The sequence below is a fragment of the Protopterus annectens genome, chromosome 2.part1, assembly GCF_019279795.1.
Source record: "Protopterus annectens isolate FY-2018-M chromosome 2.part1, PAN1.0, whole genome shotgun sequence".
NCBI lineage: Eukaryota > Metazoa > Chordata > Ceratodontiformes > Protopteridae > Protopterus > Protopterus annectens.
The window spans coordinates 471,511,208-471,523,248 of record NC_056729.1 but is presented as its reverse complement, the minus strand read 5'-3'; positions in this window follow the sequence as shown (position 1 = coordinate 471,523,248).

Genomic DNA, 12,041 nt, shown 5'->3' with positions numbered 1-12,041 from the left:
TTGCCATTCTATCCCCAGTCTCCAAAATACTGGAAAAATGTGTCCATAAACAACTCATCCATCACCTTCTATATCACAATATCCTCTCCCCAACCCAACATGGATTTTGTCCATGGCATAGTACTTCAACTGCCTTGATCTCTGTCTAGGATATCATTAACAAAGCCCGTGACCATGGACATACAGTGTCAGCTCTCTTTCTGGATCTCTCAAAAGCCTTCAATACTAGATCTCATATCATTCTCCTGTCTCAACTCTCTAATATAGGATTATCTTCTCAGACTCTTAACTGGTTTAAAAGGTATTTCTCAGAAAGGCTACATGCTGTTAAATGGCAAAACTCTATCTCTCCTTACCTACATAGCCCCACAGGCAACCCATAAGGCTCAATTTTAGGACCTCTTCTATTTAATATATTTATAAATGATTATGGAGAGTTGTATGAGAGATTGGACACTAAAGAGGGGGAAATGGACCTGTACCAATTGGCTAGACAGAGAGACAGTGCTGGGAAAGATGTGCAGCAGGTAAGGGTGATAAAGGATAGTGAGGGAAATGTACTCACAAGTGAGGAGAGTGTGTTGAGTAGATGGAAAGAGTACTTTGAGGGGCTTATGAATGAAGAGAATGAGAGAGAGAAGGTAGGATGATGTGGGGATAGTGAATAAGGAAGTGAAACAGATTAGCAAGGAGGAAGTAAGGACAGCTATGAAGAGGATGAAGAATGGAAAGGCTGTTGGCCAAAATGACATACCAGTGGAAGCATGGATGTGCTTAGGAGAAATGGCAGTGGAATTTTTAACCAGATTGTTTAATGAAATTTTGGAAAGTCAGAGGATGCCTGAGGAGTGAAGAAAAAGTGTTTTGGTACCCATCTTTAAGAATAAGGGTGATGTGCAGAGCTGCAGTAACTACAGAGGGATAAAATTGATCAGTCACAGCTTGAAGTTATGGGAAAGAGTAGTGGAAGCTAGGTTAAGAAGGGAGGTGATGATTAGTGATCAGCAGTATGGTTTCATACCAGGAAAGAGCACTACAGATGCAATGTTTGCTCTGGGAATGTTGTTGGAAAAATACAGAGAAGGTCAGAAGGAGTTGCATTGTGTCTCTGTGGAGTTGTGGTATTGTATAAAGAAGTCAGGAGTGGCAGAGAAGTATGTAAGAGTGATACAGGATATGTACAAGGGTAGTGTGACAGTGGTGAGGACTGCAGTGGGAGTGACAGATACGTTTAAGGTGGAGGTGGGATTATATCAAGGATCAACTCTGAGCCCTTTCTTATTTGCAGTGATGATTGACAGGTTGACAGATAAGATCAGACAGGAGGCCCCGTGGACTATGATGTTTGCAGATGACATTGTGATCTGTAGTGAGAGTAGGGACCAGGTTGAGGAGACCCTAGAGAGTTGGAGATATGCTCTAGTGAGGAGAGGAATGAAGGTCAGCAGGGCTAAGACAGAATATATGTGTGTAAATGAGAGGGAGGGTAGAGGAATGGTGAGGATGCAGGGAGTAGAATTGGTAAAGGTGGATGAGTTTAAGTACTTGGGATCAACAGTTCAGAGTAATGGTGAGTGTGGAAGAGAGGTGAAGAAGAGAGTACAGGCAGGGTGGAATGGGTGGAGAAGACTGTCAGGAGTGATTTGTGACAGACGAGTACCAGTAAGAGTGAAAGGGAAGGTCTATAAGAGGCTACTGAGACCAGCTATGTTATATGGGTTAGAGACGGTGGCATTGGCAAAAAGGCAGGAGTCAGAGCTGAATGTGTCAGAGTTAAAGATGTTAAGATTTGCACTGGGTGTGACTAGGATGGACAGGATTAGGAATCAGTATATTAGAGGGTCAGCTCAGCATGGACAGTTTGGAGACAAAGCAAGAGAGGCGAGATTGTATTGGTTTGGACATGTGTTGAGGAGGGATGCTGGGTATATCGGGAAAAGGATTCTAAGGATGGAGCTGCCAGGTAAGAGGAAAAGAGGAAGGCCTATGATAAGTTTATGGATGTGGTGAGAGAGGACATGCAGGCAGCTGGTGTGACACAGCAAGATGCAGAGGACAGGAAGAAATGGAAACAGATGATCCCCTGTGGCGACCCCTAATGGGAACAGACAAAAGAGGATGATGATAAATGATTTGCACCAAACTATTCCAAATGCCTCCCTAGTACAGTATGGAGATGATTCGACTATCATCTACTCTGCACCCAGTCCTGTATCTCTTCAACAAATGACACAAACAGCATTCAGTACAGAGGAATCTTGGCTCCACAAACATCATCTCTCTCTCTCTCAACCCTAAAAAAACTAAGCTTATGGTATTCACTCCCAAAAGAAATAAAGAATTTAAGGAATTTAAGTGAAGTGAAGAAGGGAGTGTTGTACAAGTACATAGCCAGCCTTTGGCTAGGAAGTCTTTCAGAATGGTTTGAAGGATAGTTAGAAGAAGCATATACATCTTTATCTATCTATATATCTTTATCTCTATATCTCTATATCTCTATATCTCTATATCTATATCTACCTATCTGGGTCTAGGACTAATGCTCAACATTACGTTTCCACAAATCAGAAACAGCCAAGCACAGTTTTCACCAAAAAAGTATTTTCACAAAACTGTACTAAAAAAAAGCAGTGCATAATGTAAATTTCATTTACCACTAGAATTCTGTAACTCGGTTTAGAGTATAGTCGCTTGTTTTAGAGTATAGTTGTTTGTTATGTGCTATGCTGCTGTAGATGTCATATTACCCATACCCAAGTTTCAGAACTGTTGGAATATTACAACTACTACCTAATGGGGTTTACTATAGTAGGATGGAAGAAGCTGGCTACATCTAACTGTATAATTTGTGTCTCATAGTGAGGTATGTCCTCTGCTTCATATGTTTTGCTGGTTAGACAGTATGAAGTGGCAAACAATCTCAAAGATAGAAAATAAACTTTAGTGCTTCAGAAATAAAGTGCTGCTGCAGGCTCTCAGATAGTATAGTATGTTTTTGGTGAAGAAGGAGGGTCCTTTTTGGGAACAGTGCAAACATCTGTAGCAAGATGTGCTGTGGCAGGTAAATACAGTGAGTGGCCATGGTAGTCTTCTGCTGTAGTGCTGATACAAGGTCATTAACATGACTAGCCATGCCATTAGAAGGTACTACAGATCAATGTCCCATGTGATTGGGAGGCCCCTTCTGGGCAGCTGATCCAGGCAGAGGCCATTCTTATCTCATTGTATGGGTATGAGGGATTCAGAGTCAGTCCTGGAGTTATCTGTGATATGAGTGTGTGTGTGTGGGGGGCGGGTAAACTGGAGTTTGAAGATCTCTTAGATCAGCCTGGGGAGTACAATACAAATTTAACAAAAGTATATTTAGAACAGCAGTTGTTTCCTTTCATGTCTCCTGCCCCCTTTGTTGTATCTAGCCTGTACTACTGTATAGTTCATATTATTTTTGACCCTTATGTAGCTTTATCTTGGGGTAGCTCTTTATCAGTCACTGATAATACTGGCATTTTTCACAGGTAGCAATGTGGTTGAGGTTTCTGATAATACTTTCTGGGTCTGTGATTCAGCACATGCAGCTCATGTTGCTAGTGTGCACAATACAGTCAGCTGAGGATGCTGCCTGCATCTTTGTGCTAGCCACTGAGAGTGTGGGCACATTTCAAATGTCCAGTGAAACACAGGCTATGGGCGTGTGAATCACTGAGAGGATGACTCTGACACTGTGATAAAGATGTTGAAGACACAGATGTCTGTGGACTCAGGCAGAGCCACAGTGAGGTCATCTGGTGCCTTGGGGCACCTCAATGCAAAGAGGGGACACAATGGTCTTCTACTTCTGTAACTGTAGCAGGCTGCTTGGTGCAACTGTAACAAGCACCACAGTTGCTTGCACACACTGAACTTTGAGCACTTCATGTGTAACTGCAAATGCAGTATCAGCATTCATTTACAAAGCTGCAATACCTTCACTGTTTTATAAATGATGGATGGAACTGAACTTGTGCCACATTGGTACCTGCAGATTATACTCTGTAGTAGTTTTGTGCCTGAGGCAGCGGCACCCTTCACCCCACCCTAGTTACAGACCTGGACTCCAGTTCAGTGGCAGTGGTTGTATCCAAGTGCCATGGTTCCCCATTAAGTGAATGTGTGAGATTAGGTATTAATACTGCTTTAGCTGTAAAAGTAACTTCCATCCAGCCATAATATTGGGCTGTTGTCCAGGTCTGATTCCAAAACATAAATCCAGAAGAACAGAAGTCATTCTGGAAAATAAACCGATAGGTTAGAGGGTCGTCAAACCCAGTCTGCTGCAACTCATACCAACCAAGAACTAACTGTTATAGTGCACATCAGTCATAAAAGTATGGAGCTGCAACATCATTTTTGTATGCACTTCATGAAGACTGCCATGGCTCACACTGCCTTTTTTAGCTGTATCTTCAAGATGCTCCCATGCATTGCCAGATATGGCAGATGTGGCAGAGATAGAAGAGGGCAGGGTCGATCCCAGGTAGATATGGCACATACATCTAGAGATGATGGTGAAAACCAAGGCACACTGTTGACATTTGTTAGTGAGACCCATCACCTCATGGCTGTCTCCAAGGTTTCAGTACAGTACTACCATTACAGTATACATTACATTGTTCTTTGCGCCTCTGCTCTTTATGTCTTTTGACAATACGTATCTTAGAATTCATGTATAAGTTTCAGATTGTCTCCAGTAACCCATAGTCCATTCTCTAGTGCTAAACAATTTGATGGTCATTTAAATATGTTAGTCAGGTGTGTGAGCATTACTTAGTGGCATAAGATGTTTCTACGGCCTTGATTACATGACATTGTTTCTCATTATACAGTCTTGTGATGATTCCTTACATCTTTGCTTCACTTTGATTAAAGATAAACAAAAAACAATATTAACATTTTCATGCATTATAGACTACATATATGTTTTCTAACAACTGTCATTCTCTCCATTACATAAATTGCTCATTTCCTGCCTTCCCCTAAACCTCACTTTTCTTCCTGAACATTATTTTGCACGCATTGTTCACATAAAATCCATGTATTTCTATGTAATTTGCCCTACCCTTTTCTAAAGATCCTATTTCTAGTTCTTTTAACCCTTTAGCAATAGTCAGTACTTCAAATACAGCTGGTTTAAATTTGGATTTCCATTTTCTAATAATTTCTTTTTTTTTGTTTGCCAATAGCAGTAAACTTAAAGTCATCCCAGTAAACAGATGGCCGATAGCATAAATCACTGGTTACCGCAATCTACTACAAGTAGTGGTCAGAGAACAATCTACTGCAAGTAATGGTCAGAGAACAATCTACTGCAAGTAGTGGTCAGAGAACAATCTACTGCAAGTAGTGGTCAGAGAACAATCTACTGCAAGTAGTGGTCAGAGAACAATCTACTGCAAGTAGCGGTCAGAGAAGGCTCTAAGTTCAATAAAGACCAGGCTGAAGACTTGGAAGTTGTCTGTAAAGAAAGCTCAGGAGTTTGGGGATTTACTCATGGATCTACCACCTCAGGAAGAAGATGAAATAGGTGAAGTTGAAGAAGAATACCAGAGCCTCAAAACAGCATGTGTCAGGAATATAGAACAGGTATGCGGCTAAGCCAGGTATGGAAATAAGGTGCATAAGAGAAGCTAGTGGCGGAATGCAGAAGTCCAGGAAGACATCAAAAGAAAAAAGGAGTTTAGGAAGAAGTGGATGATAGAAAAGATGGACCAGCCTAAGAAAATATAATAGTTGGTTAACAAAGTCCAGTATTCAGTCGCTTGCGCAAATTCAATAGGGGTATTCCTGATGCTTACGAATGAGAGTAGCCAAGGCGAGATTCATAGAGGCCATTTAAGTTAATTGGCAAGGCCAGAAAAATAAGCAGATGTGAATGAGAAATGTTGGAAAGCACAGTATGCTAATGAGGCAGTTTTGCAATTCATAGTCTGACATCCCTGCAATACGCACATCCATTGTTAAAAGTGGTGCTTCACCATTGATATTTGAGTTGCAATCCACAAAGATGTATGCACAAGCACTTCCATGATACACAAATGAATTATTTCCCTCAGCAGCCTCTTCAGAAATTTGTAGTAAGTATGCACACACACTAAAATGACACCATAAATTGTTTTGCCTAGCGATCACTTCAGCAGTGTGACCATGTAAATGCACAGCACTTACCTGACACACAAATGAATTATTTCCCCCAGTGACCCCTTCAGTAAAATATCCTACTATGTACAAGCACTAAAATGAAACATTCACCCAAATGGCCCTTTCAATAACATGTCCAGGTATGCATAATACTATTAGAGGCAGGCTTTACTAGTCTGCATTTTAGGTTGCGCCACTGTAGCCGGCATATTCACACCTCCGTGCAGTGCTTAAACATGCCCCCTGCACTCACATTTCCTGTGCACATGGACGATGGGGCAGCACGCCTTCATTAATATGCATATGGTGCTGCTGCGCCATCTCTATGCCGCATGCTCAGCGCAAGGCTAACACCATCTTTGCGCAGAGCTTCATGAATCCTGGGGACATTTTTGCATGGGGGAAAGCCCTTCTGCACCTCTTATGTGGAAGGCTGTGCCCCCCATACCCTCGATACTTATATATACTAAATCCAAGATCGCACTACATTGGGGAAAAGGTATATTTCTTTATCCCCACTGTACCGTGCTTCAGTAAAGTGATTTTTGTGAAAGTGCACTTTCGGTTAAGTGCACTTTCGCTAAAGTGGGTCTTGGCTTTCTCTTATTTGAAGAGTGTGTTTTCGAACATTAGAAGTAGACCCATGTATATATATATATATATATATATATATATATATATATATATATATATATATATATATATATATATAGGACATAGATATATCTGTGTCAAATCCATGGAAATACTTAGATATGTGTAGAATATTGCCACTTGCTGCAGGGTTCCATGGGATATCTCCACACCATACAATCCTCCTTAGTAGCTTCTCCACATCACTCTGGTGCAGGTCATCATAGTGTTGGTGAACCTGCACTTCAGTGTAGTAGATCCCTGCCCTTCAGTGCTCACTCATGATCCAGTTCCAAACATATATCGTGGTGAAGTTCCTGTGTCTGGCTCTCATCCTCTGCTCCAATCTGGAGTACACAGTCAACATCTGTGTCATCTCCTTGTTGGTCTAGTTGGGCCCACGGACATGTCTCAGCCTCCTCAAAGTCATCATCACAATCCACAAGTTGAAGAATTCTGAAAAAATACAAACACAGAGAAATTCTCACTGATCCACAAGTTGAAGAATTCTGAAAAAATACAAACACAGAGAAAGTCTCACTGATGTACCACACACATAATTAACAAAGGTCTGACCTGTAAATGTATCAAAATCAATATTTGAAAGTGGCAATAATGTCATCTTATCAGATCATAGTGGAGAATTACTCACTGGTGTGGGTTAGGCTAGGCTGTCTTTTAGTGCCTTTTTGTTTGGATCCTGAGCTAATAAAAACATTGGCCCAAAAGTACCGATTAGTCTTTAAAAATACTTAAGTTGAATCAGCCTTTAAAAAGACGTTATATCCTGAGTTCCTGCCACCTAAAGCATTTTGTTTAGTGGTACCTTTTTTGGGTGCTCATATTGGAGCTTGAGAGCTAAAATCTGTGTATCCCTCGAGTCTTGATAAAGACTGCCCAGAATTACAGAAAAAAATCAGCCTGAGTTAGATGTTTGTGGTCCTATAATCAGTGGAAACCAAGTGAAAAGAAAGCACAATGATCTCAGTCTTCTTTTCCAAAAGATTTAATGGCAAATGAGTGCTGCATAGATGTTACAAGCAGAGTTGACTTGGTTTTATACCTGGAGGCTGGCATATTGACATGGTTTGGGTAAATCAGGTTGCCATCCAGTATCCCAGAAATCATTGTTTGGCTCAAAAATGTTACATCATGCAGGCCTCCGTTTGCCTAACGTTCCTGTCATTTCATAGATGCTGCATGCGTACAAAGTACTGAGTAAAATAGAACAGTGTAAGTAACATTCCCTTGCTGCTAGATGACTACTTAAAACAGAAACAGTGCAAATGCCACAGAACACACTCAAAGTGCTGTTTACTGCTGCCTTTTTTTCTAATCTAGTTTAAATAGCGCTAATTTGTGAGGCAATGAATTCCAGTCCATTTACTTCTCCCCTCCCCCATAACACTTAGCTTCCCTAGCTGTCAAAGTCCTGAGGGTAATTTGACCTGGTAATTCCATTGATTGGCAGATCTCAGCAGGGTGCTTGAGTCATGTAATTTAATCTTTGCTCTAGCATTTCCTTTGTTAGAGGGGACATTTTTTGCTGCACTATAGCCATGGACTTACTTGACTGCATTCACATCCAGTAAGGTCTTGCACCAAGGAGCTAAAGAATAAAACATTTATACTATTAACCAGTTTATATCTTTATTAATTTAAGTGTTAAGGTATCACTTCATGCTTCCATCTTGTTAAAAATTGAGATTTACATGTGCAAAGTGTGTTGGTATGCAGTGTTTCCCTTCATATGTTTTTACTCCACTGGTTGGTTTGCAAAAAAAACTTTTGCAGTGTCCCTGGATTTGTCTTTGTACATACAAACCACATTGCTATATTTTCCCCTTCTTTTTTCTTGTGTCCAGAAGTCACTTATAACAAAGTAAATTTTTTATTGATTTTTTTTAAATAAAAGGACATCAAGGTTAACTTACCTTGAATCAGATAATGGATGCCACTACAAATAATCACTGTTGAAATATTTGTGCATGGACAAAATCCCTTACTAAATCTATTTGCCAGCTTCCAGTTCAATTGGTGCTATGGCTTTAATATACTGGTGTGTTTGCTCATGCCTTCCAAATATCTCCACCATTACATACCACTTTTGCAGTGTAGTAACCACCCGGCATGCCCATACACCTTTAGCCATCAATATGCAGCTACTCCTGTTCATGAGTATGTGAATTCATTTTCAGACTTAAGGTGTGGAAGCTGCACTGAATAATTCTAGGTGCTTGTTCAGGTTTCACATGGTGCTTGCTTAGAGCTACTCTCATGTTAAGCCACTATGAATATGTTGCACTGCCACCTCTGATACCAGGGTAATGTTTTAATCTTTCTATTTCCGCACTGCACACTAGCAGTATCTGATGCAAATACAACACAGAAGTATGCAGGCGATACACCACCTAAACATCATTTGCCATGCAGAATGTATAAGTATGCATACCAAATTTCTGTGTTTCCAAACATCGGTGTTACTACACTACTACTGAATAAAATGAACAGCACTTAGGCTGGGGGAAGGACAAGGGAGCCATGACATCACAGAATGGGTGGGTCTTATTATTTTAGTTAGAATCAGATGACGGCTGTGGTGATGTCACTTTGGGGGAGGGAACTGATTAAAAAAAAAGTACCTGCACTGCCTGGCCTTGATGATGTCAGTAATTGGGCGACTCCAGCAAGCTTTATTCAAACGTGAGAGAATCATTTTGTAAGTGAAACCATCACAGTATGAGAAGGTAGGCTTCTGTTACAGAAGTAAGGGGAATTATAAAAATTGTAAATGCTTTATTGTTGTTGCTTTAAAGAGGACAATTTAAATAGGGAGGAAAAGGGCCGTGAAGTTGAGGAATACATTAGAGAAACCTGTTGTACTGATTCTGTTGTTACAGAGCCAGGAGTTTTACCAGTAGAAAAGGAAGTTAACAAGGTTGAAAAGAAAGGTACAAAACATGTCCACTTTCAGCCATAATCATGGGTGATGGGTTAGCACATATCTAAGTTGTGCAGCACTTTCGTAAACATCTTCTTCAGATTTGCCATTAAAGGGAATATTAATCTTTAGGGGAGATTCTAAGTGGAAAACAGAAGTGGGAGCAATAACATTTTAAAAATATATACAATAGCTGAATGCAGCCCCAGTATTCCTAAAAGTCCAAATAAAGCTAACATAACTGCCCCCTTGGAAAAACAAAACAGAATTAACATACATCTGTAAGAAGTGAAAAAAAACACTATATCAGTTGGAGCCACCATATTGCTGAACGGAAATGATTTAAAACATGCAGAATGTTGAAACTCTTTAAATTAATAAATAAATAAAAATCATCTACCACCTTAGTTTAAACTTGGTTAGAGAGATTTTAATTTGTTAATTATGTCAGAGCCAGGGGTCAGGGGAGGCATGTAGGGAAAGGGTCAAAGTATTAAACTGCATTTTGAGGAAAGAGGGAAAGCTTAAGGTTATTGGAAGATTGAGTAGACTGAGCATAAAGATAACACATACCCAAATCGAGAGTCGGGGGTGTTTTTAGTGTGTGTGCCATTTGTAGAGAGGAGGGAAGACACGCAAGATTTATGCCCCATAATTCAAATCAGATGACTAAAAGAGAACACAGTGGAGCCATTGGCCTGGTGTAACTTGCACTAGGGGTTGCTGTGCAGTCCAGCTTGATATCTCTAGACACATGCCACACCCTTGATATTCGCCTTCATCCGCATTTGACTCTCAATGCTTTAGACTTTCCACTGGGCACACTGCCTAGCTCCTGAATATTTTCCACTAGCCATTCCCACCACAGGAACCCCTAGTGCAAGCTACACCAGACAAAAGAAGTACAGACATAGCAGTCCATACAACACGGGTAATGCTATTTGCATTATTATTTACAGGACTAGCTACCTTGGGGCTAAACCAGAGACTGGCAGCTGAGTATCTCCATACTGTTACTGTGACCACTACCTTGTTATTGCCTTGGTCTTATTTCAGTGGCACTGCTGTTTACTGTCATATTGTTATTGTACACTGCAGGTACATCCAGAAGGGGCCCAAGTCATGCAGGTTCAAGTGCAAACAGACTAGGTATGTTACAGCAAAATTGTCATAGCTTGCATAAATGTGTAGCACACATGAGGCACATGATATTTATGTCATTATTTGTAGCATGGCCCATCTGGTATACAGTTGCAACATCCATCATGTGAATATTTGCAGCCCATGTTATTGTGTTGCATATGTGTTTCTGTCAGTATTGTTTTTGCTAAATAAATGACTGTGTTATCTTTCTCTTTACCTTCCAAATGCAGGGTCCACAGTATAACCCACAACCTTTGCACAGCAGGGGTCTGTCACTGGTATGCTATTAACTATGATTCATACACTGCTATTAATCCTGTTGTTATCCTCCATTAATACTGTGTCCTTCTTCCCATTACTAGGCCAGTCTGCATCCATATCATCAAGGGCACATATGAGTGGCATGTGTATGTCAATACTTCTGCATTCCTGTTGCTGTCCCCCATTAATACTGTGTCCTTCTTCCCATTCTTAGGCCAGTCTGCATCCATGTCATCAAGTGCACATATGAATGGCATGTGTATGTCAGTACTTCTACATGTTTTAACTGTGTTCACCTGGTTAATGGTGGCAATGATGTGACTACTAATGCTGTTTTTTTCCTACAATAGTCAAAGCTAATTCCTCTTCAACAGCACCATCTTCCCATGAGGGGTTGTCAGGTGTATGTTTTTTGTATTCCTCACATACATCATATATGTTGGCCATGCAACCAAATTACATACTCCGTGTATGTAGATTCCATGAAACGTACAAACAGTAGACCTCATGAAAAGTCATTATTTGTAACATTGCAGTGAGATATATATATATTTGTCTTTGATGATATCCATCATGTGATATAAGCACATTGTCTTGATCTGTGTCTTTGTATCTAGTAGCACATCAACTATCTGTATCATCCAGGAGCCCATCCAGTGATCATGATGTGGTTTCAGATGAGTCTTAACATGGTACTATGGCCCCTGGCACACAGGACCTTGACATGTTTGGAGAGGCAGTATGTAGATCAATGCTTGTATGTTAATAGGTTCATAGGTTCATAGGTTTATACTAGGCTAACTGCCCTAGGGCATTTATAAGCCTAGCCCAAAGTTATGTGGCTTACGCCGCCCCTTATGTTAGAAATACTGTGCCCATTAGTTTGTTG